We start from the raw sequence: 20,946 nt of genomic DNA, 5'->3' as shown, positions 1-20,946 counted from the left end.
AAAAGTGAAGCATCTAACTTTTAAGTATGTGGAATTTCTAGCAAAAGTGAACAGTTTTGCTTTTAAAGTTTTATCTTATCTCTAAATGAGATATTCCAGACCCTTGGGCCATGATAGTATTGCAGGTGGGCTGCGGTGATTCCTAGACAATGCCATCCCACCCATCAGCAACCCCAACCACAATCAAGCACTATTTACCAAGGTGGAAAAAGCATTGACAACCGCACTTGATTCATATAATGCTCTGATGCTAGGGTGTTCACACAGGACCCTACCCCTTTGGCAATCATGCTTGATTCACTGAGGGAGATGATGGGTCATGCTGAATTCATGGAAGAGGACCCGACTCCCTGTGTGTCACGAACAACCCGGCATACGAAAAGTCATCATAACACCACAAATTTGGGAAACACTGCACTAAACTTGTCTCAAAAGTTCATTCTTATAGTGGAAAGTTTTTCATTTCAAGCCTATTTTCTGCATCTACTAACATTTCCTGTTTTATCTGGTGAAGTCTAACTATTGTTACAGAGGTCAGAAGTTTGAGTAAAACAATCAAAAACAAAGTAGAAAATTACAGTGCTATGCTGCACTTATTAACCAGTAAATGCATTTAACAATTTAGAAATCTTAAGTAAAAGAAAGAAGGAAAGACAAGCAAAACACATATTAACATTGTTCAATACTACTACATTCAAAAATAGAGCCCATAATCAATAAACAGGGCTATACAAAAATAAAATTGAACTAAATTAAGTTGAAAATACATTAGATGTTCCACCCTGTAACAAACCTGTCACAACAAGGATCAATATTGGAAAATGAACTTTTTTTTTTAAAACCGGATGTCCTAAGGGTTTAGGGAGAAGATGATCATTCTTTCCTAAATCCCACCAACACTGCTTTGTATTCTGATGTCAATTGTGGAAGTTGTGTTTTATTTCTCAAGGTTGGAGACTTTTGTGTAAAGAGCGGCGACTTTAATAACCAGCTAATCTGAAAAAAGAGTGAACCTTTTGTCTGTCTCAGATTTAGGAAATTCAAGCATCTTGCTCATAGAGTACACAAGATAATCTGAGTTAGACATTCTTGGTTAATTTTTTAGTTTTCTTTTAGGCCTACTTGAGAAGGACACAACTCCTAATCATTGTAGGCAACTGAATACTCTAAATGTAACCTTAAAATTTAGTCAGCAAGAGGAGCAACAAGAAATCCAGATGAAAGTCTGACAAACTTAGATAATCAGAAATTAGAAAAGCTGGGTTTATCCCAACAAGACCTCTTTAGAGGCATCTACCAATATCCATTTATTCACTCAAGGAAACTAATGCAACTTTCTTGTTTGTTCTCTTCCACAACTTGTGGAATCAGATTAGCTTTAAACTTGCAAAACTGCTTAAAGTTGATACAAAACATGATAGTTTAATTGACTTTAATTGTTGTGTGCAGTGCTTCAGAACTTCTTTATGGACATACACTGACTTTTACACAAGGTTCAGTATTTATTGCACTACTGGGCCAATGAAATCTTGTTCTTTAGGTGACTCTTTTAGCTTGCTTTCCTTAGAAGGATTTCTCACTGTTGCCATACTAGTTAGAATTCTTATGCAACTTTTTCAGGCTTGCTTCAGGCTTTTCTCTAGGGTCCCTTGTACGTAGCTCTAAAGCTGCTCATTTTCACGAAGGAATGCCAGCTCATACTGGTGATTCTTCCCCAGGCTGATGGAAATTGTCAGCACCGTTTACACTACCCTATGTTCAATAATCTACAGAAGCTCTTACAAAGTAATGGGTCTTTTTTAAAAAGACCAGCATCCCCAGTCTTTATATGGCAGGGAACTCTTGGTGTATGGTTGGCAGGACTGATTATTTTATCTAGTATAGGTCCTAGTCTTCAAGCTGGATTTTTTTAAAAATAAGCCAAACTTGTCTCCTGTATTGAATTTGTACAGTGTCGTCCTACGATCAAACTTTGGTTTTGTTCATCTTGTTCCCTTAAAGAAGATCTTTGTGCTAAGGAAAATGGCTTTTAAACTTTTCTTCTAGGACGAATACAACAGGAATAATATTCATGGAGTTTGTTGTCTTCTAAACTACTTTTCCAGTCTTCTAATAAGATGAAAAGTAACCCTCAGGTTTCTGGCCAAACAGGAGCTCAAAGAAACGTACCCAGGTTGATATTTGAGAATTTTTTTTCTGGATCCATATGTCAAGAACACAGTAATAACTCATTGTTAATACTTGTTTCTGGGCTTGATTTTAATTAATATGTGTTTATATATTTTATTATTATTTTGGCAATGTCCTCTTGTTACCATTTCCAATGTTTTCTAATGGGTGCTGCCATTTTGGAGCTTTGGGTTGTTAAGACACTGAATGTTGCTAGGCATGTGATTTATTAAGTAACTAGCAAAATACCTGCGCTTCGTGTAGTGTGTTAAAGAAGTAATGAAAAAGAAAAGGAAACATTTTAAAAATAATGTAACATGATTGTCAATGTAATTATTTTGTCACTGTTATGAGTGTTGCTGTCATATATATATGTATATATATATATATATATATATATATATATATATATATATATATATACACACACACATATAAACATATATACATATCTACATATACACATATCTATACCTACACATATCTATATATATATATATACATATTCACATCTACACATATATATACATATATATATATACACATATCAACATATATATACACATACATATACACACATACATACACACACATACATATATACATATACACATACATACATACATACATACAGATAAATATACATATATATACACACATACATATATACAGTGGTGTGAAAAACTATTTGCCCCCTTCCTGATTTCTTATTCTTTTGCATGTTTGTCGCACAAAATGTTTCTGATCATCAAACACATTTAACCATTAGTCAAATATAACACAAGTAAACACAAAATGCAGTTTTTAAATGATGGTTTTATTATTTAGGGAGAAAAATCCAAACCTACATGGCCCTGTGTGAAAAAGTAATTGCCCCGTGTTAAAAAATAACCTAACTGTGGTGTATCACACCTGAGTTCAATTTCCGTAGCCACCCCCAGGCCTGATTACTGCCACACCTGTTTCAATCAAGAAATCACTTAAATAGGAGCTGCCTGACACAGAGAAGTAGACCAAAAGCACCTCAAAAGCTAGACATTATGCCAAGATCCAAAGAAATTCAGGAACAAATGAGAACAGAAGTAATTGAGATCTATCAGTCTGGTAAAGGTTATAAAGCCATTTCTAAAGCTTTGGGACTCCAGCGAACCACAGTGAGAGCCATTATTCACAAATGGCAAAAACATGGAACAGTGGTGAACCTTCCCAGGAGTGGCCGGCCGACCAAAATTACCCCAAGAGCGCAGAGACGACTCATCTGAGAGGTCACAAAAGACCCCAGGACAACGTCTAAATAACTGCAGGCCTCACTTGCCTCAATTAAGGTCAGTGTTCATGACTCCACCATAAGAAAGAGACTGGGCAAAAACGTCCTGCATGGCAGATTTCCAAGACGCAAACCACTGTTAAGCAAAAAGAACATTACGGCTCGTCTCAATTTTGCTAAGAAACATCTCAATGATTGCCAAGACTTTTGGGAAAATACCTTGTGGACTGATGAGACCAAAGTTGAACTTTTTGGAAGGCAAATGTCCCGTTACATCTGGCGTAAAAGGAACACAGCATTTCAGAAAAGAACATCATACCAACAGTAAAATATGGTGGTTGTAGTGTGATGGTCTGGGGTTGTTTTGCTGCTTCAGGACCTGGAAGGCTTGCTGTGATAGATGAAACCATGAATTCTACTGTCTACCGAAAAATCCTGAAGGAGAATGTCCGGCCATCTGTTCGTCAACTCAAGCTGAAGCGATCTTGAGTGCTGCAACAGGACAATGACCCAAAACACACCAGCAAATCCACCTCTGAATTGCTGAAGAAAAACAAAATGAAGACTTTGGAGTGGCCTAGTCAAAGTCCTGACCTGAATCCAATTGAGATGCTATGGCATGACCTTAAAAAGGCGATTCATTCTAGAAAACCCTCAAATAAAGCTGAATTACAACAATTCTGCAAAGATGAGTGGGCCAAAATTCCTCCAGAACGCTGTAAAAGACTCATTGCAAGTTATCGCAAACGCTTGATTGCAGTTATTGCTGCTAAGGGTGGCCCAACCAGTTATTAGGTTCAGAGGGCAATTACTTTTTCACACTGGGCCGTGTAGGTTTGGATTTTTTTTTCTCCCTAAATAATAAAAACCATCATTTAAAAACTGCATTTTGTGTTTACTTGTGTTATATTTGACTAATGGTTAAATGTGTTTGATGATCAGAAATATTTTGTGTGACAAACATGCAAAAGAATAAGAAATCAGGAAGGGGGCAAATAGTTTTTCACACCACTGTATATATATATATACATACATACAGACACATATATATATACATATATATACAGATCTACATATATGTACATATCTACATATATACACACATATACAGTGGGATGCAAAAGTTTGGGCAACCTTGTTAATAGCCATTATTTTCCTGTATAAATCATTGGTTGTTACAATAAAAAATGTCACACACAGTGATATTTGAGAAGTGAAATTAAGTTTATTGGATTTACAGAAAGTGTGCAATAATTGTTCAAACAAAATCAGGCAGGTGCATAAATTTGGGCACCGTTGTCATTTTATTGATTCCAAAACTTTTAGAACTAATTATTGGAACTCAAATTGGGGCTTGGTAAGCTCAGTGACCCCTGACCTACATACACAGGTGAATCCTATAATGAGAAGGAGTATTTAAGGGGGTCAATTGTAAGTTTCCCTCCTCCTTTAATTTTCTCTGAAGAGTAGCAACATGGGGGTCACAAAACAACTCTCAAATGACCTGAAGACAAAGATTGTTCACCATCATGGTTTACGGGAAGGATACAGAAAGCTGTCCCAGAGATTTAAGCTGTCTGTTTCCACAGTTAGGAACATATTGAGGAAATGGAAGACCACAGGATCAGTTCAAGTTAAGGCTCGAAGTGGCAGACCAAGAAAGATTTCAGATAGACAGAAGCGACGAATGGTGAGAACAGTCAGAGTCAACCCACAGACCAGCACCAAAGACCTACAACATCATCTTGCAGCAGATGGAGTCACTGTGCATCGTTCAACCATTCAGCGCACTTTACACAAGGAGATGCTGTATGCGAGAGTGATGCAGAGGAAGCCTTTTCTCTGCCTACAGCACAAACAGAGCCGTTTGAAGTATGCTCCAGCACATTTGGACAAGCCAGCTTCATTTTGGAATAAGGTGCTGTGGACTGATGAAACTAAAATTGAGTTATTTGGGTATAACAAGGGGCGTTATGCATGGAGGAAAAGAGCACAGCATTCCAAGAAAAACACCTGCTACCTACAGTAAAATATGGTGGTGGTTCCATCATGCTGTGGGGCTGTGTGGCCAGTGCAGGGACTGGGAATCTTGTCTAAGTTGAGGGACGCATGGATTCCACTCAGTATCAGCAGATTCTGGAGACCAATGTCCAGGAATCAGTGACAAAGCTGAAGCTGCGCCAGGGGTGGATCTTTCAACAAGACAACGACCCGAAACACTGCTCAAAATCCACTAAGGCATTCATGCAGAGGAACAAGTACAACGTTCTGGAATGGCCATCTCAGTCACCAGACCTGAATATAATTGAAAATCTGTGGTGTGAGTTAAAGAGAGCTGTCCATGCTCGGAAGCCATCAAACCTGAATGAACTAGAGATGTTTTGTAAAGAGGAATGGTCCAAAATACCTTCAACCTCAATCCAGACTCTCATTGGAACCTACAGGAAGCGTTTAGAGGCTGTAATTTCTGCAAAAGGCTGATCTACTATATATTGATCTTATTTCTTTTTTGGGGTGCCCAAATTTATGCACCTGCTTGATTTTGTTTGAACAATTATTGCACACTTTCTGTAAATCCAATAAACTTCATTTCACTTCTCAAATATCACTGTGTTTGTCTCCTATATGATATATTTAACTGACATTTTTTATCGTAACAACCAAAGATTTATACAGGAAAATAATGACTATTAACAAGGTTGCCCAAACTTTTGCATCCCACTGTATATACTGTATATAGCAAAATCCCCGCGCTTCGCAGCGATGAAGTACTGCTTTTAAATTTTTATTAAGAAGAAAAGAAAACCTTTTTAAACTGAGGGAAAATATACTAATAACTATCTGTTAAAGATCTCTTTGTATACCACGTTGTCAGTTCAGCACTCCGGTTGTAATATGACCAAGCTGTGCACTGAGCTCACTTTTGAGAATGCAACGTATAGTTTTGTCCAGGAGAAAAGCAATGTTGCCTCAAATCAATGGCAACCTTTTGTAGGGTCTGTCCCTGAGACTTATTAATTGTCATCGCGAAGCAGAGCCTTACTGGAAATTTGAGGAATTTGAATTGAAATGGGAGATCAGAGGGTATAACGGTGATGCGAGGAATACATTCAGAGTGTTGCACTCTGCTGTTTTTTTGTGTAGCTGCCTTCACACAGCTTCCCCGCTGCTTTATAAACGAACACCATATAAGGCCGTTGTTTCTCCTTGCTTCACGGTTCTGTACTGTTTTATTGTTTGTTTATTACGATTGTTATAGTTATTGTGTAGCTATTTGAGACTTACTTTACTGTTCAGGTACCCATTTCCTTTATTTAATCCGCGGCTTGTACGCTATTTTTTGTTCGTTTATTACGATTATAGATATTTATTGATTCCCTTCTTTAGTTGATTGCCTGCTCATATAAGGCACTCCGCTGCTTTTTTGTGAAGCAGCCTTTACACAGCTTCTCCGCTATTTTATAAACGAACGACATATAAGGCCATCCTTTTTCCTTGCTTCGCCAAGGAAGCTGCCTTTTTATTTAATCCACGAGTTCTCCGCTGTTTTATTGTTCGTTTATTACGATTGTTATAGTTCTCTTTATATAGCATGTTGTCAGTTCAGCACTCCGGTTGTAATATGACGAAGCTGCGCAAGCTCACCATTGAGAATGCAACGTATAGTTGTCCAGGAGAAAAGCAATCTTGCCTGAAATCAATGCCAACCTTTTGTAGGGTCTGTCCCTGAGACTTATTACTTGTCATCGCGCAGCAGAGCCTTACTGGAAAGTGGAGGCATCTGAATTGAAATGGGAGATCGGAGGGTATAACAGGGATGCGAGGAATACATTGAGTGTGGAGAAACTCTAGAGACAGCGTGTGTATTAACTTGTGGATTTTTCTGTGAGTATTTGGTGGCAGCGTGACGAAGTTGCTTCCGCAAGACCGCGTTAGCTGTGGAGCTCAGCTCGGAGCATATTCTCTTCCTACCTTGTCAATTGTGTAATGCGTTTTTTGAACAGGTTTGATGCATGGAAGTGATCACTCGTACTGCGTTCAGTCAGTTCACGTAAGCTGCTCTCTTGTGTGATGTTGCGATGTCCACGGCTTTATTTAATGTTAGCTAAGACCCGGCACTTAAAAGTTTCTCGCTACAGCAATTGTAACTCCGTTACAAAGTGATCCAAAGTCTTGTTTATACCTTGTGTCTTCTTATTAAACTCATATCTCGCGAGTAAAGTATTCGACGAAGACTTGACAAACGGCAGCAGGAGCGTGTCCATAAACTTAATTTAAACTTACGGTTTACACCGTGCTTTGTTTCCGCAGTAGCTGCACTTATGAATAAGCTTGTATACATTTTTCTTCAGCGCTCTTTGGGAGCTCTTCCTTCTTTTCTATGTACTGCGTTCACAGTCAGTTCACGTGATTACGTGGGAGGTGTGATGATGTGACATGCAGCTCCGCCCCCACGACCATCGAGCTAAAGTCCATTACAGAATATGGAGAAAAATAGGTTCCAGTTATAACCATTACGTGTAGAATTTTGAAATGAAACCTGCCCAACTTTTTTAAGTAAGCTGTAAGGAATGAGCCTGCCAAATTTCAGCCTTCTACCGACACAGGAAGTTGGAGAATTAGTGATGAGTGAGTGAGTGAGTCAGTGAAGGCTTTGCCTTTTATTAGTATAGATAACAGTCATGCTACTCTAGATATAGTCACTAATCAATGCGGAGAGTGTGCTGCATATTGATCAGCATATATTAGTAAGAATTTCACTGCGTTTTTGTGTGACAGTAATGACCCTATAAAGGATGGGTATGCACATTACACAGTATCTAAACTTCATAAAAATTATTTAGTTAGAAACAATAAATTAATATAGGCACAGATTTTTGTTTTGATACACAGGTAAAATTCCGTTACAACAGACTTCCAGAGCCCTTAAAAATATTTTGTTGTAATGAAAATTTCATTGTAATGAGATTCTGTATTTGTAGCTATAGTGCTTTCTTTAACTTGCGTCCAGGCGTCTGCAATCATTTCAATAGCTTATTTTGCTTTTAATTTTAATCTTCTCCTGTCTACTAGTTATGCTGAGAAGACTTTTTTTCAGCATTTCCTTGCAATAATACACAATCATCGTGCAAATCAATCAGAAGCCAAATCATCCTTTCCTTGTTCATATTGTGAGGTTTCTGAACTCTTTTGGGACCCCCAACCCAACAGGAACATCACGCTGAAGTGCATCCCAAAGCGTGATTGCCACGTCTGTGTAAGATTGTTTGTCCATTGCCGGCGCAAGGCAACAGCAGGCTCACAGATTTTTTCATATTAGTTTTGCACAAAAAATAAGTTTAATTGCTCATGAACCTACTAGTAAAGCACACTCATAATGCACATGCTTTGTATACACTCCTCATTTTAAAAGGAAACATAAATAGATTTGACAAAACAATCACAGATTGTGGATAATTTTGGACAGCACCCCGGGCCAGTCTTGCAGACTATAACTCTTCCAACGCACTAGGTAATGCACATGAGAAACCACTCTTTGAGAATCAAGAATGCTTTCAATCTCATATTCAGGTTCCCCTCCAGCCATAAGCAGAGGAGGTGAACAGACTGGATGAAAAAATTGGACTTTAAAATGTGATGTTTCTGGGCCTACTTTTTACTATGGTGTATGTACCTGTGACATGTGAGTCCCTGTCTTGCACCCCAAAACACGAGGCTGAGTCTCAGTACTTTACCAAAACCAGCTATATTCAGCTTGAAACAGGAACAACATGGTTATTTATTGTAGCAGGATCTGCCATTCTCCTATAAATAGACACAGCATTCAGGCAGGGTCGTGGCCAGGTTAATGGCCAAGTAATCCTGTTCCCTGCATTAAGCATCGAATTTGCTTTGGCGGAGAGACACAGCAGAGCTGTGAGCCTACTGTTGCTCTGGCAACATATAAACAATCTTTCACAGACGTGGTAATCGACTTCGGGACGCTCTTCGGCGTGTTGTCCGGTTGTGGGAGGTCCCAAGAGAGTTTAGAAACCTCACATTTTCTTGAATGAATGCCGCATTAATAGGAATGTTTTTTGAACGAGCATCACTGAACCACATAAAAACTGCTTTTTTGACATCTTTAAATGCAGCAGTTCGCATACATTTGCAACCCGAGATTTTTCTTCTTTTTTTTGCTCGGTCTTTCAAGAAAGTTGACAGTGTCGATGGCGAAATTCAGAATTTGTAATGTCTTTTTTTCTTTTTGCCGCAATCAAGAGCTGCAAAAGTTTTTTTTCTAATATGAACTATTATTGTTTTTTCGTGTCTGCTGTTTCTATAGGAGGGTGACAATGAGTTAAATTTCAATGGATGTTTTTCAAATGTTGACGAGCAATAAGTAAAAGGTATCACTGAAAACCACCGAAAACAAAAACAGCAAAAAAACAGTACGAGCAAATTTTGAAGAAAGACATTTTTTTTACAATGTTTCTGTTTGGGGATTATTGTGTTCAACTGAGCTGCGACCACAGAAGAAAACTGCTCTCTGGATAATTCATTCAGGCATTTCAAGGTCTTTTGGGTATTTTGTTGTAATGAAAGTATCTGCTGAATGTGCTTTGTAGTAACCAGATTTTTATAGACTCGTGTCATAAGGGGAAGCTGTCGGGACCATAAAAATACTTCGTTGTAATGAAAATTTTGCTGTAAAAGTATTTGTTGTAACTGAATTTTACCTGTAGTTGGTTCTTTAACTTGACATTTAGTGTAGTCCCTTTTACGATTCAGACAAAAATGTTTTGTTTTGAATATTTTTTCCAGTTTATTTAATATTTTGGAAAATTTTGGACATTAGGTATTCTCCTTGTATAGTTATTTTTTATAACTTTTTTCTGGACTAATATTATTTTTATCGTTATATGTTTGTTTTACTGTGATGTCATTTTGTTTGTTTGTGGGTGCTGCAATTTTATGGTTCCATTGGTACAATACAATATATGCAGCATGGATTGATAATTAAAAATGTATTTGAGTCTTCTGTATGCTTCATGGTTTAAGAAATATAGTTAGCATTATTTGCTTGCAATTTCCCCTTACATTTTGGTTTTGGCCTCTGTTTTTCCCTGATCTTCTTCTTTTGCTTCATTTAAGGTTTATAATCCATTTCTTGATCCTTATACCCAAAATTCATTCATCTTCAAGCTGTGTGCATCTCTGCATTTAGTGTACCAACCTGTGCTAATGATTTAATTATTCTTTTTCAAAACATTTAAGGTTGCCTATGTTAACCTAAATTGCATACTATCCACATAGACTTGCTATTTAGTTATCTTCAAATTTGATATTAACCTTTTAAAAACATTGTTTTAGTGTTCATTATAGTTTATCTGTGAATTTTGTTTTTTTTTTTGTTTTCTTTGTATTTTCTTTCTCTTGCCTACTTTGTAATTTCTCATTACAGTTTCATTGTGGTTAATTTTTTTTATTTAGTGTTTTGTAGTAGTGTATGGTATTGTTCATTATCTGTTAAATCTTTAATTAAGCAATGTAATGAGACCCCCTGATTAGATAATTACACATAGGTGTTGTAAATTGGACATGACACCATTCCTGAGGACTATAAATACTTTGCTTTGTCATTCTTTAAACAAGTTGCATTCATTTAGGTTTTATTTCACTATGTCTTTATTCCCTGTTTTGAAATGTTGTATCTGCTGTTTTGTTTTTGTTTAGACCTTTTTGAAGGTCTATCTTATCTTCTGGATTTTGACTTTTGGCTTTGTTATTTGCATTTATTTGTTAATTCTTGGAAAGGCTTGGTTGTTTTCTACTTTTAGATCCATTGAATTCTGGGTTTCTTTTCTAATTTTGCATTTTTGCCTTTCATTTATTCTTTGTTTTTCAAAGAAGAGAAATCAAAAGTCCCGCTTGGAATTATGAGAAGGGACATTTGATATTCAGGAAAATGTTTAATGAAATGTTCTTTCTGTTGTTCTTTTGTTTTAAGCAATGAAAATGGTTCAATTATGTGAAACAAGGATGTTCAACTGTACCGAATATAAGACTTCTTGTCTTTTACAGCTAGGGATACCCAACTATCATGTGTGCTTTCTGAGAATACAATCACTTACTGTGCAAAATAATGGCCAAAAAATATAATGAAATGTAGTATTGGTAGCTCTACAGCTCTTCATTTAACCTATATGTTTGTCTAAATAAACTGCAGTGTCAAATTATCTTGCTGTAGATTTGTAAAGATGATAAATCATTGTGATAAACTTGGCCAAGATAGAGATTATGCTGAGAATAGCTTTTGTAGTCAGTACAAGGATTTGAATTCCTTGGAGCTATCCCACTAGCACTCACCCAAGTGGGCCCAGATATCTCTTCAATTATGAACTCTTAATGGGCCAGTCACTGGCTGATTATAATAGGTAGCAGTGTGCGGTATATAACACATCAGATTTCCCTACTGTCATCTCTTATCCTGAGAATCATCCTTTTCTTTTAATATTGGCCAGTGCTAACATTCCACTAATTTGCCAGCACTGTGTGTCGATGGTTTCGCTGTAGTGGGAAGGTGACACAAGTAAGCAGTGTTAGGGAGGATGGTTTGCAGCTGGACTTTTGTCCACAACACATTAAACACATTAAACACACCTGTACTCCCTGTATCAACCTGGTTTCCTTCCACAAGAATTTATATTTATATTTGAACTGCTTTTTCATTATAGATGTAACTTATGAGGTCAAATATTCCCAAGTCATTTATGAATAAAAAATGATTTGAGACACTCCATAAGATGCTCATATATCATCTAGATCAAGAGACACCGGGCACGGGTCAACTTGTAGCCTCAAGACAGCATAAAATGAACATTTTTGGAGTGTGAGAGTTCATGAATGTGTCATACATATTAAAAAATAGGCAGCTGCTAAGTAATTACTTAGGAGAGAAAAAAGATAGAGCAGTAATTGCTGAAGTCTTCGGAGTAATCGCTGAAGTTTTCTTTCTCTTTTTTGCATGGATGCGGATTCCAATGAAAAGTATGAATTCTGAATAAACTACCGAGCCAGACTGTTACAGTCTTTAAGAAGAATGTGGATGAGATACTGGGACAGTTTAGTTATTAGCTAAACAAATAGGCTTGATGGACTGAATTGTCACCTCACGTTTGTCAAATTTCTTATGTTTCTTATATTGCATTAAGCCATAACTGATTACATACCATTTTATCACATTATCAAAATATCATAAAAATATACTTCAGAAATATATTATGGTATCTTTGAATTACTCCTCAGCTAAGTGCCTTGGAGGAGCAGTCTTTTACAGCATGGTCTGAATGACCACAGAAACAAAGAATAGAGATTTATTTTATAAACTGTCGAATTTACATATAGTGTCAATCAATGCATACATTTCTCTGGTTGGTTCATTAGTTTACAACCAAATGATGTACATAAAATAAAACTTTATTATATTATATTCTGGTTCTTCTTTATACCCTTGAGTTGCGCCACCACTCTTGAAATTTCTGTGCATATAACAACTGTCCATTCTGGTTGTTTACAGGGCATCTGTTGACTTCTTAGTCATCTCTTAGTCCTCTTTCAGTACCTTTTGTTGTTCACTTCACCTTTATATGATTTTTGACATTTATAATAATAATAATACATTTTATTTATTTGTAGGTGCCTTTCTAAACACTCAAGCACACCGAAAAATAGACAAAACACAGATTATAAGCAAAAGTAAAATACAAAAGTTAAAATCAGACGGAGCAATTGTAATCAAAGAGACAAAGCAGTCTTAAACAAATAAGTTTTAATTTTAGATTTGAAAAGTGAAAATGATTCAATATTTCTAAGCTCAGATGGTAGTGAGTTCCAACGCTGGGAAGCAGAGCAACTGAATGCTCTGCTCCCCATAGTGGTAAGAGAGACGAAGGGGACAGTCAAGTGGATGGAGGAAGAGGATCTGAGGGTACGGGAGGGAATGGCAACATTGAGGAGGTCAGACAGATATGGAAGGGCAAGGTTGTGGATAGCCTTAAAAGTTAGTAGGAGAATTTTGAATTGAATTCGAACTGAACTGGAAGCCAATGAAGCTGCTGCAAAACGGGAGTGATATGGTGAATAGAGAGGGTTCTAGTAATGATGCAAGCAGCTGAATTCTGGACCAGTTGAAGCTTATAAAGAGATTTGCAAGAAAGACCAAAGAAAAGGGAATTGCAATAATCCAGATGAGAAGTGGTAAGGCTATGAACAAGGATAGCAGTAGTGTGCGGTGTAAATGGAAGATCGAATACGATTAATGTTATGCAAGTGAAAATATGCAGACCGGGAGATGTTATTGATGTGGGACTGAAAGGATAAAGTACTAGTAGTGAGAGAAGAGTGGATTATAGCAGAGTTAAGAGGGACCAGAGAGGGGAGGCAGGCTTTGACCAGAACTGTAGGCAAGGAGTCCAGTTGACAGGTGGATGGATGGCTTAGACTTACAGACAAGATCTGAGATTTCTGAGAAAGCAGGAAGTGGAAAAGAGGAAAATGAGTGAGTTGGTGGGTGAAATTCAAATGAAGTACTAGAGGAATCCGTACAGAGAGACTGATGAATCTTCTGGATTTTTTCATTAAAAAAGGACATAAAGGAATTGCAAAATTCAGTTGATTAACGGTAAGAAGGTAAATAATCCGGTGGTTGTATGAAATTGTTAAGTAGTGAAAACAATGACTTGGTGTTGCCTTAATTGGAAGAAATAATGTGAGTATAATAGTTAGATTTAGTTTGGGCAATACATTCCTTGTTATAAAGTATATGGTTTTTGTACATCTCTTTATGAATAAAGAGTCCAGTTTTTTTATACAGTATAACTGTTCAAGTTGCCGGCCTTTGGCTTTCAAAAGCCGAAGTTCAGGCGTGAAACAGAGAGCAGAAAAGGAGAAAGAAACAGATCTAGTTTTTAATGGAGTGACAGAGTTAAGAATACCATTAAGTCCAGTGTTATAGTGTGAGACCAGTTCTTCAGGAGTGGATAAATTATGAATGTCAATAAGGGAATCAATACTAAAGGAAACATAGTCAAAGTTAATATTCTTAATATTACGAAAAGACATGAAACGGGAAAGCTTAGTGTTGGAAAGTGCAAGTTTAATATTGAATGAAATAAGAAAACGATCAGTTGTGGGGAGTTCATCTGCAGTACAATCAAGCGGGGTAACTCCAGAACAGCAAATCAAGTCCAAGATATGTCCTTTGGAATGAGTGGGAACATCAGTATGCAGATGGAATCCAAAACTCTCAAGGCAGGATGTAAAGTCTCTAGTAATATGGACATTGATATTATCTGTATGTATACTGAAATCCCCCAGACGTATTATGTTTGATACAGTAGATATGTGTGTAAGGAAAACAGCAAAGTCATTATTTGGTTTAGGGGGCCAGTAAACAGTTGCAATAATAGTAGGAATAGGTCAATTTTAATTTTATTAACGCTTTATGCTATTTCTTTAAGAAGAATGCTCTGTTACCCTAAAATCATTCATCCACAGGTACCCCATGCCTTATCACACCATGGTGCTACCTTGAACTTTAAAGTTTCTTGGAGTTCATGAAACAAATTTGATCTGTGATGGAGAAACGGAGACACAGATGCTAAAATAAAAGGTGAAAGAACAGTGAGTCCTTTATTTACAGTGTTTTGAAGAAAAATATTTACAAAAAGAAAAACTAATTTTTCCTTTTTCTTAATTGAAAAAAATGAAAGAAAAAGGAAAAGTTATTTACAAATTAGCACTGAGCTCACCACACACCAGTTCTACCTTTCAGTCCTATGCTAGGTCTTTGGCTCTTGTTGTGGCTCACTCTATCTGCTCCTTTCCCTTCTTTAGAGACTTTCTCACTTGCTTTTATCCTCTACCTGTCTGCGGTGGGCTAGCGCCCTTTGTTCCTGTCTTGCACCCTATGTTGGCTGGGATTGGCTCCAGCAGATCTCCGTGACTCTGTAGTTAGGATATAGCGGGTTGTACAATGGATGAATGGATGGAACTTGTAATCAACACTTTTAAGGGGTCAGATCCACTAATCCACCACCTCTGTCCATCCATTCTACCAATAGGGAGAATGCAGTTACTCTGGCTACACACATGTTCCTCATACTGGGACTCTGCACTTCACTGCAATTAATGGTGCTTTACATTCATTTGTGTGTGTGTGTGTGCATGTGTCCACGAGTGAGTCTCGCCAAAACTATGCTCTTACATCTAGTCTGCAAACTTTTTACCTAAAGACCTTTCCTCCTAATGGCACCAATCACTGTGCCAGCACACTATTAAAACTTTGTTTCTTCCTACGCTGCCTGCTTCCTCCTGCCCCACAGGACTAAATGAGCCCCAACCACGACTCTTGGACATGTGCACTTAAGCAGCTGCAGCACAGTCAGCTTACTGGGACCATCACTCCCTCATCCTCCAAGGTGTTTCTTTTCTCTAATTATTTACACAGCGTTAAAATAAAGCTATAAATAATCAGAACTTCTTTCACAAAATGCTTGCGATGCAACTTGTCACAGTGGATCACATTTATTTCTTAGGTGGCACGTAAACAGAAGATGGAAAAAGCAATCACTGAATCAAGCTTTTATGCAGTTAAAACGTAATAAACCAACATATAATAATAAAAACAAAGGTGAACATTCTGAGGTGTTACATTTAGTCTGTCTTAATGTATGGAAGGTAGACTTGAGAGCTGTGTGATGTTTTTTTTAGAAAATAGCTAAAAATTTCACGGAGAGATAAAGTCACAAATGTAGTACATTTTAGTTATCTCACTATACTGGTATGTGAGATAAAGAATAAACAATTAAAATGTTTGAGACACATCATTAGAGCTGAAGGTGTTGAATGTGTTACTTTGCTGGGTAAAACCATTGGGATGAAATAAGAGGAAGGAAAAAAAAAAAAAAACACCCTCAAATGCTATGAGATGGTTTGACAAGTACAGATTTTTAGTATTACAAGGTAAAGAAACCATGACATCTGCATTGAATATGGCAATTAAATCAGAGAGTGGAAACCTTACTTACATATTTTCATGTAATGTGCTATAAGAAAGGATTGTGTAATAATTATGGCTTGATATTTTTAAAGATGCAGGATGCTAGGAGCAGATACATTTAATAAAAAAATGCATATTAACTTAATAGGTTCTACATTTTTATAGATAAATACAAAAAGGCAATTAAATTCACTACTATTTGCTCATAATGTTATATACAGTATTAACTTTTAATCTATTTCAGTAATATTTTATTATCACAGCAAATACATTTTTACATTTAAAGAGCTGAACAAAAATTGTATTTTGTATGGTGGGTTTAGTATATATTTATGTAAAAAATGTAAATCTTACTATTTCACTGCCAACCTTAGTAAATAAAACAATGAAGTATGGTTTAGGGCAGTGGTCACCAACCTTTTTGATACCAAGGACCGTTATGGGGGAGGATTCAGGGTGGGTTTCATACACAATTTACATTACATTTCTATTATTAAGTTATAATATTGTAATAAAAATTATAAAACGTACAGTACCATAATGCAGAATCAGTGGGAGCCCTGAGCTTGTTTTCCTGCAACCAGATGATCCCGTCTGGGGATGATGGAAGACAGTGACACACAATGTGTGTTACTTATGTTCAGTCTACTCCGTAATCTTGTTTTGGTTGCTGTCACTGCAGAAAATGCTACCTCACAAAGACTGGATGTTGGAAATGGAAGCAGACTTTTCAATGCTTTTATGGCAACCCCAGGAAATTCCGCCTTGACTCAAACATACTTTTAAGGCCACCATCATTTGCAACCTCAAGCAGTTAATCCTCTTCAAGCACAGATAAAGTTGATTCACCTGGCTTATTCATAAATGGGTCACCAATCCATTCCGTCCCATTTCGGGGGTCTTTTGTGGTTGGGAAATAATGCTCAAACTCTATTGAAAGCTGAGATAGATGATCATACACCAGCTGGGAGAAAGAAGGCCCTGGCTTGGTATATCTTTAACAACCTCTGCTAACATTTGAAACATATCAAAAATCCCAATCTCAAGTTTGGCTTTGAATTCATCCACTTTATCTGCCAACTTGAACAACAGTATCTTCTGTCTCTGCCCCATGTGCTGTTGCTCCACCACTGACTCCGATTTTCCTCCTCAGGCTCCTCCAGCACTCCTCCAGCCTGGCTGGATACTGAGTCTGCAGAGTGCGTAAAGGTGGGGTGACCAATAGTGCCTGTATGCCTGTAGTGCAAATACAGGTAAAATTCTGTGACAACGAACTTCCAGGGACCTAAAAAATATTTTGATGTAATGAAAATTTTCTAGTAATGAGATTCTGTGTTTGTCACAAGAGTGCTTTTTTTAACTTGCGCCCAGGCATTTGCAATCATTTAAATAGCTTCTTTCATGTTAATTTTAATCTTCTCTTGTCTACAAGTTATGCTGACAAGAATTTTTCTCAGCATTTCCTTGCGATAATACACTTTCAGGGTGCGAATGATCTCCAAACCCAATGGCTGAAGCACTGCTGTGCAATTGGGTGAGAGGAATTCAACACGAACATTATCTAAATGCAGAAGCATGTTGTGGACAGCACGGTTAACGATCAGATGCTGAATAATCCTTTTCTTCTTCATACTGTGAGGTAGTGATGGGTGGAGTGAAGCCTCACGAAGCATCAAAACGTTTGAAGCAATTGTGTCGGAAATCGTATCGAAGCTTCGAAGCATTTGACACTCACCTCTCTAGTTACCCCTCCTAGCCATTTTCATTAACATTACACAGACTCATGATCCACTTCAATGACGTCTGTTATAACTCTTATTGGTTTTATTTTTTCGCTTCTACAGACTGACAACGAAGAGAAGAGTTTGTCAGCAACTTCTAGTGTCTGATGTCTAAGAAATATAAATAAACATTTATCTATACTAATAAAAGGCAAAGCCCTCACTTACTCACTCACTCACTCACACTCACTGACTCATCACTAATTCTCCAACTTCCCGTGTGAGTGGAAGGCTGAAATTTGGCAGGTTCATTCCTTACAGCTTCCTTACAAAAGTTGGGCAGGTTTTATATCGAAATTCTACGCGTAATGGTCATAACTGGAAGCTGTTTTTCTCCATTTACTGTAATGGAGATGAGCTTGAACGCCGTGGGGGCGGAGTTTCGTGTGACATCATCACGCCTCCCACGTAAACACGCAGTACATAGAAAACCAGGAAGACCTCCAAAAAGCGCTGAAGAAAACATGCATTATATAATTGAGAAGGCAGCGAAACAATAAGAAGCAAGCGAGTGACATATACAACCATGTTCATGAATTCTGCTACTTCGGAAACAAAGCACGATGTAAACCTACACTTTAAATTAAGTTCATAGACAGGCTGCCGCTGGCGTTTGTAATTTAGTGCCTGCCCATATAAGGCCGTCCGTCAGCGGCAATCCAATAGCAAACTCCCACTAAATATTCACGGGTGAAGGACTGTGTTTATGGAGAGGAAGATGAGATGGTCAGGGTGGTGTTTGACACAAACTCAGCGAAACTGCGAGAGAAAGTTTTAAGTGCCAGGAGACTAAGGTAACATTAAATACAGCCACGGACATAGCACGAGATGGCACCAGCACAGCTGGGAACCTTCGATGCATGTACACCGAGCGGCTCACGTGAACTGACGCAATGCACAGATAAAAAGCAACAGTTCCAAAGAGCGCTGAACAAAAAAGAAAAGGGAACATTTTAAAAATAACGTAACATGACTGTCAATATACAGTATTTGTTTTGTGAGTGTTACTGAGTGTTGCTGTCATCAAGGATTTGATTATCATTATTTCTTTCAATCAGGTTTGTATTTGTAGGATGTGTTGTGTTCAAGTTACATTCCGTGTTTGTCAATCGTTGTAAAGATCACAGTTTTCTTTCATTGATTCGTTTCTTACTGCATCAATAAACAGCTCGTCTTCTTCTTTATCTGAGACCTGACACACTGCATGCACAGCTTTTTTTTTTTTTTTTAACACTGTCTTCCTTTAGCGGGACATTGACTTTTTCCACCGTGTGCTTTGTTTCCGCAGTAGCTGGATTTATGAATATGCTTATCAGACGCTTCATATTTTTTGCTGCCTTTTCAATTGTGTAATTCGGTTTTTGTTCAGCGCTGTTTGGAACTGTTGCTTTTTATCTGTGCACTGCATCAGTTCATGTGAGCCACTCGGTGTACATGCATCGAAGGTTCCCAGCTGTGCTGGTGCCATCGATGCTATGTCCGTGGCTGTATTTAATGTTACCTTAGTCCTGGCACTTAAAACTTTCTCTCGCAGTTTCGCTGAGTTTGTGTCAAACACCACCCTGACCATCTCATCTTCCTCTCCATAAGCACAGTCCTTCACCCGTGAATATTTACCCGTGGCAGTTTGCTGACGGACGGCCTTATATGGGCATGCACTAAATTACAAACGCCAGCGGCAGCCTGTCTATGAACTTAATTTAAAGTGTAGGTTTACATCGTGCTTTGGTTCCGAAGTAGAAGAACTCATGAATATGGTTGTATATGTCACTCGCTCGCTTCTTATTGTTTCGCTGCCTTCTCAATTATATAATGCATGTTTTCTTCAGCGCTTTTTTGAGCTCTTCCTGGTTTTCTATGTACTGCGTGATTACGTGGGAGGCGTGATGATGTCACACGAAACTCCGCCCCCACGGCGTTGAAGCTCATCTCCATTACAGTAAATGGAGAAAAACAGCTTCCAGTTATGACCATTACGCGTAGAATTTCGATATAAAACCTGCTCAACTTTTGTAAGAAAGCTGTAAGGAATGAACCTGCCAAATTTCAGCCTTCCACCCACACGGGAAGTTGGAGAATTAGTGATGAGTCAGTCAGTGAGTGAGTGAGGGCTTTGCCTTTTATTAGTATAGATATATATCCCGATCTACATACTCGAATAATGGATACTTTATTCGCCATCAATGATTGTTTTGGTAAAGCCATACTCAGTGTATTCATTAGATGAACGGTAAAAAAGTAAGAGCGAGGGGAGGATGCAGGCTGTAGTGCGCTGCGTCAACTCTATCTGAATTGCGCGATCACATTTCAAAAAATATATCTTTTCAAGTTCTATTTAGTCCATATTTGTCAAACTCAAGGGCCACGGGCCACATCCGACCGGTGTAATTATATCCGGCCCGAGATCATTTTATATTAAACTGTATTATTGTTATTAATGGCCCGGGTATATGAAGCGCTGGTAACACAATAAACTACAGATCCCATAATGCAGCGCTTCAGCTGCCTTGCCGAACACTTACCGCGTTAATCAAGTCTAGCTTATGATGCTGCAAGTTATTGAAGCTAGCTCACACGATGCTGGAGAGAAAAGTTCATTCTGAAAATAGAGCCTTTAAAAAGCGATGGGAGGCTGAGTATATGTTTACTGAACCCGTGTGTCTCATTTGTGGAGCTAATGTGGCTGT

This window comes from Polypterus senegalus, chromosome 1 (genome assembly GCF_016835505.1).
Source record: "Polypterus senegalus isolate Bchr_013 chromosome 1, ASM1683550v1, whole genome shotgun sequence".
NCBI lineage: Eukaryota > Metazoa > Chordata > Cladistia > Polypteriformes > Polypteridae > Polypterus > Polypterus senegalus.
The sequence above is the reverse complement of the archived record's forward strand: the minus strand, read 5'-3'. Positions refer to the sequence as shown.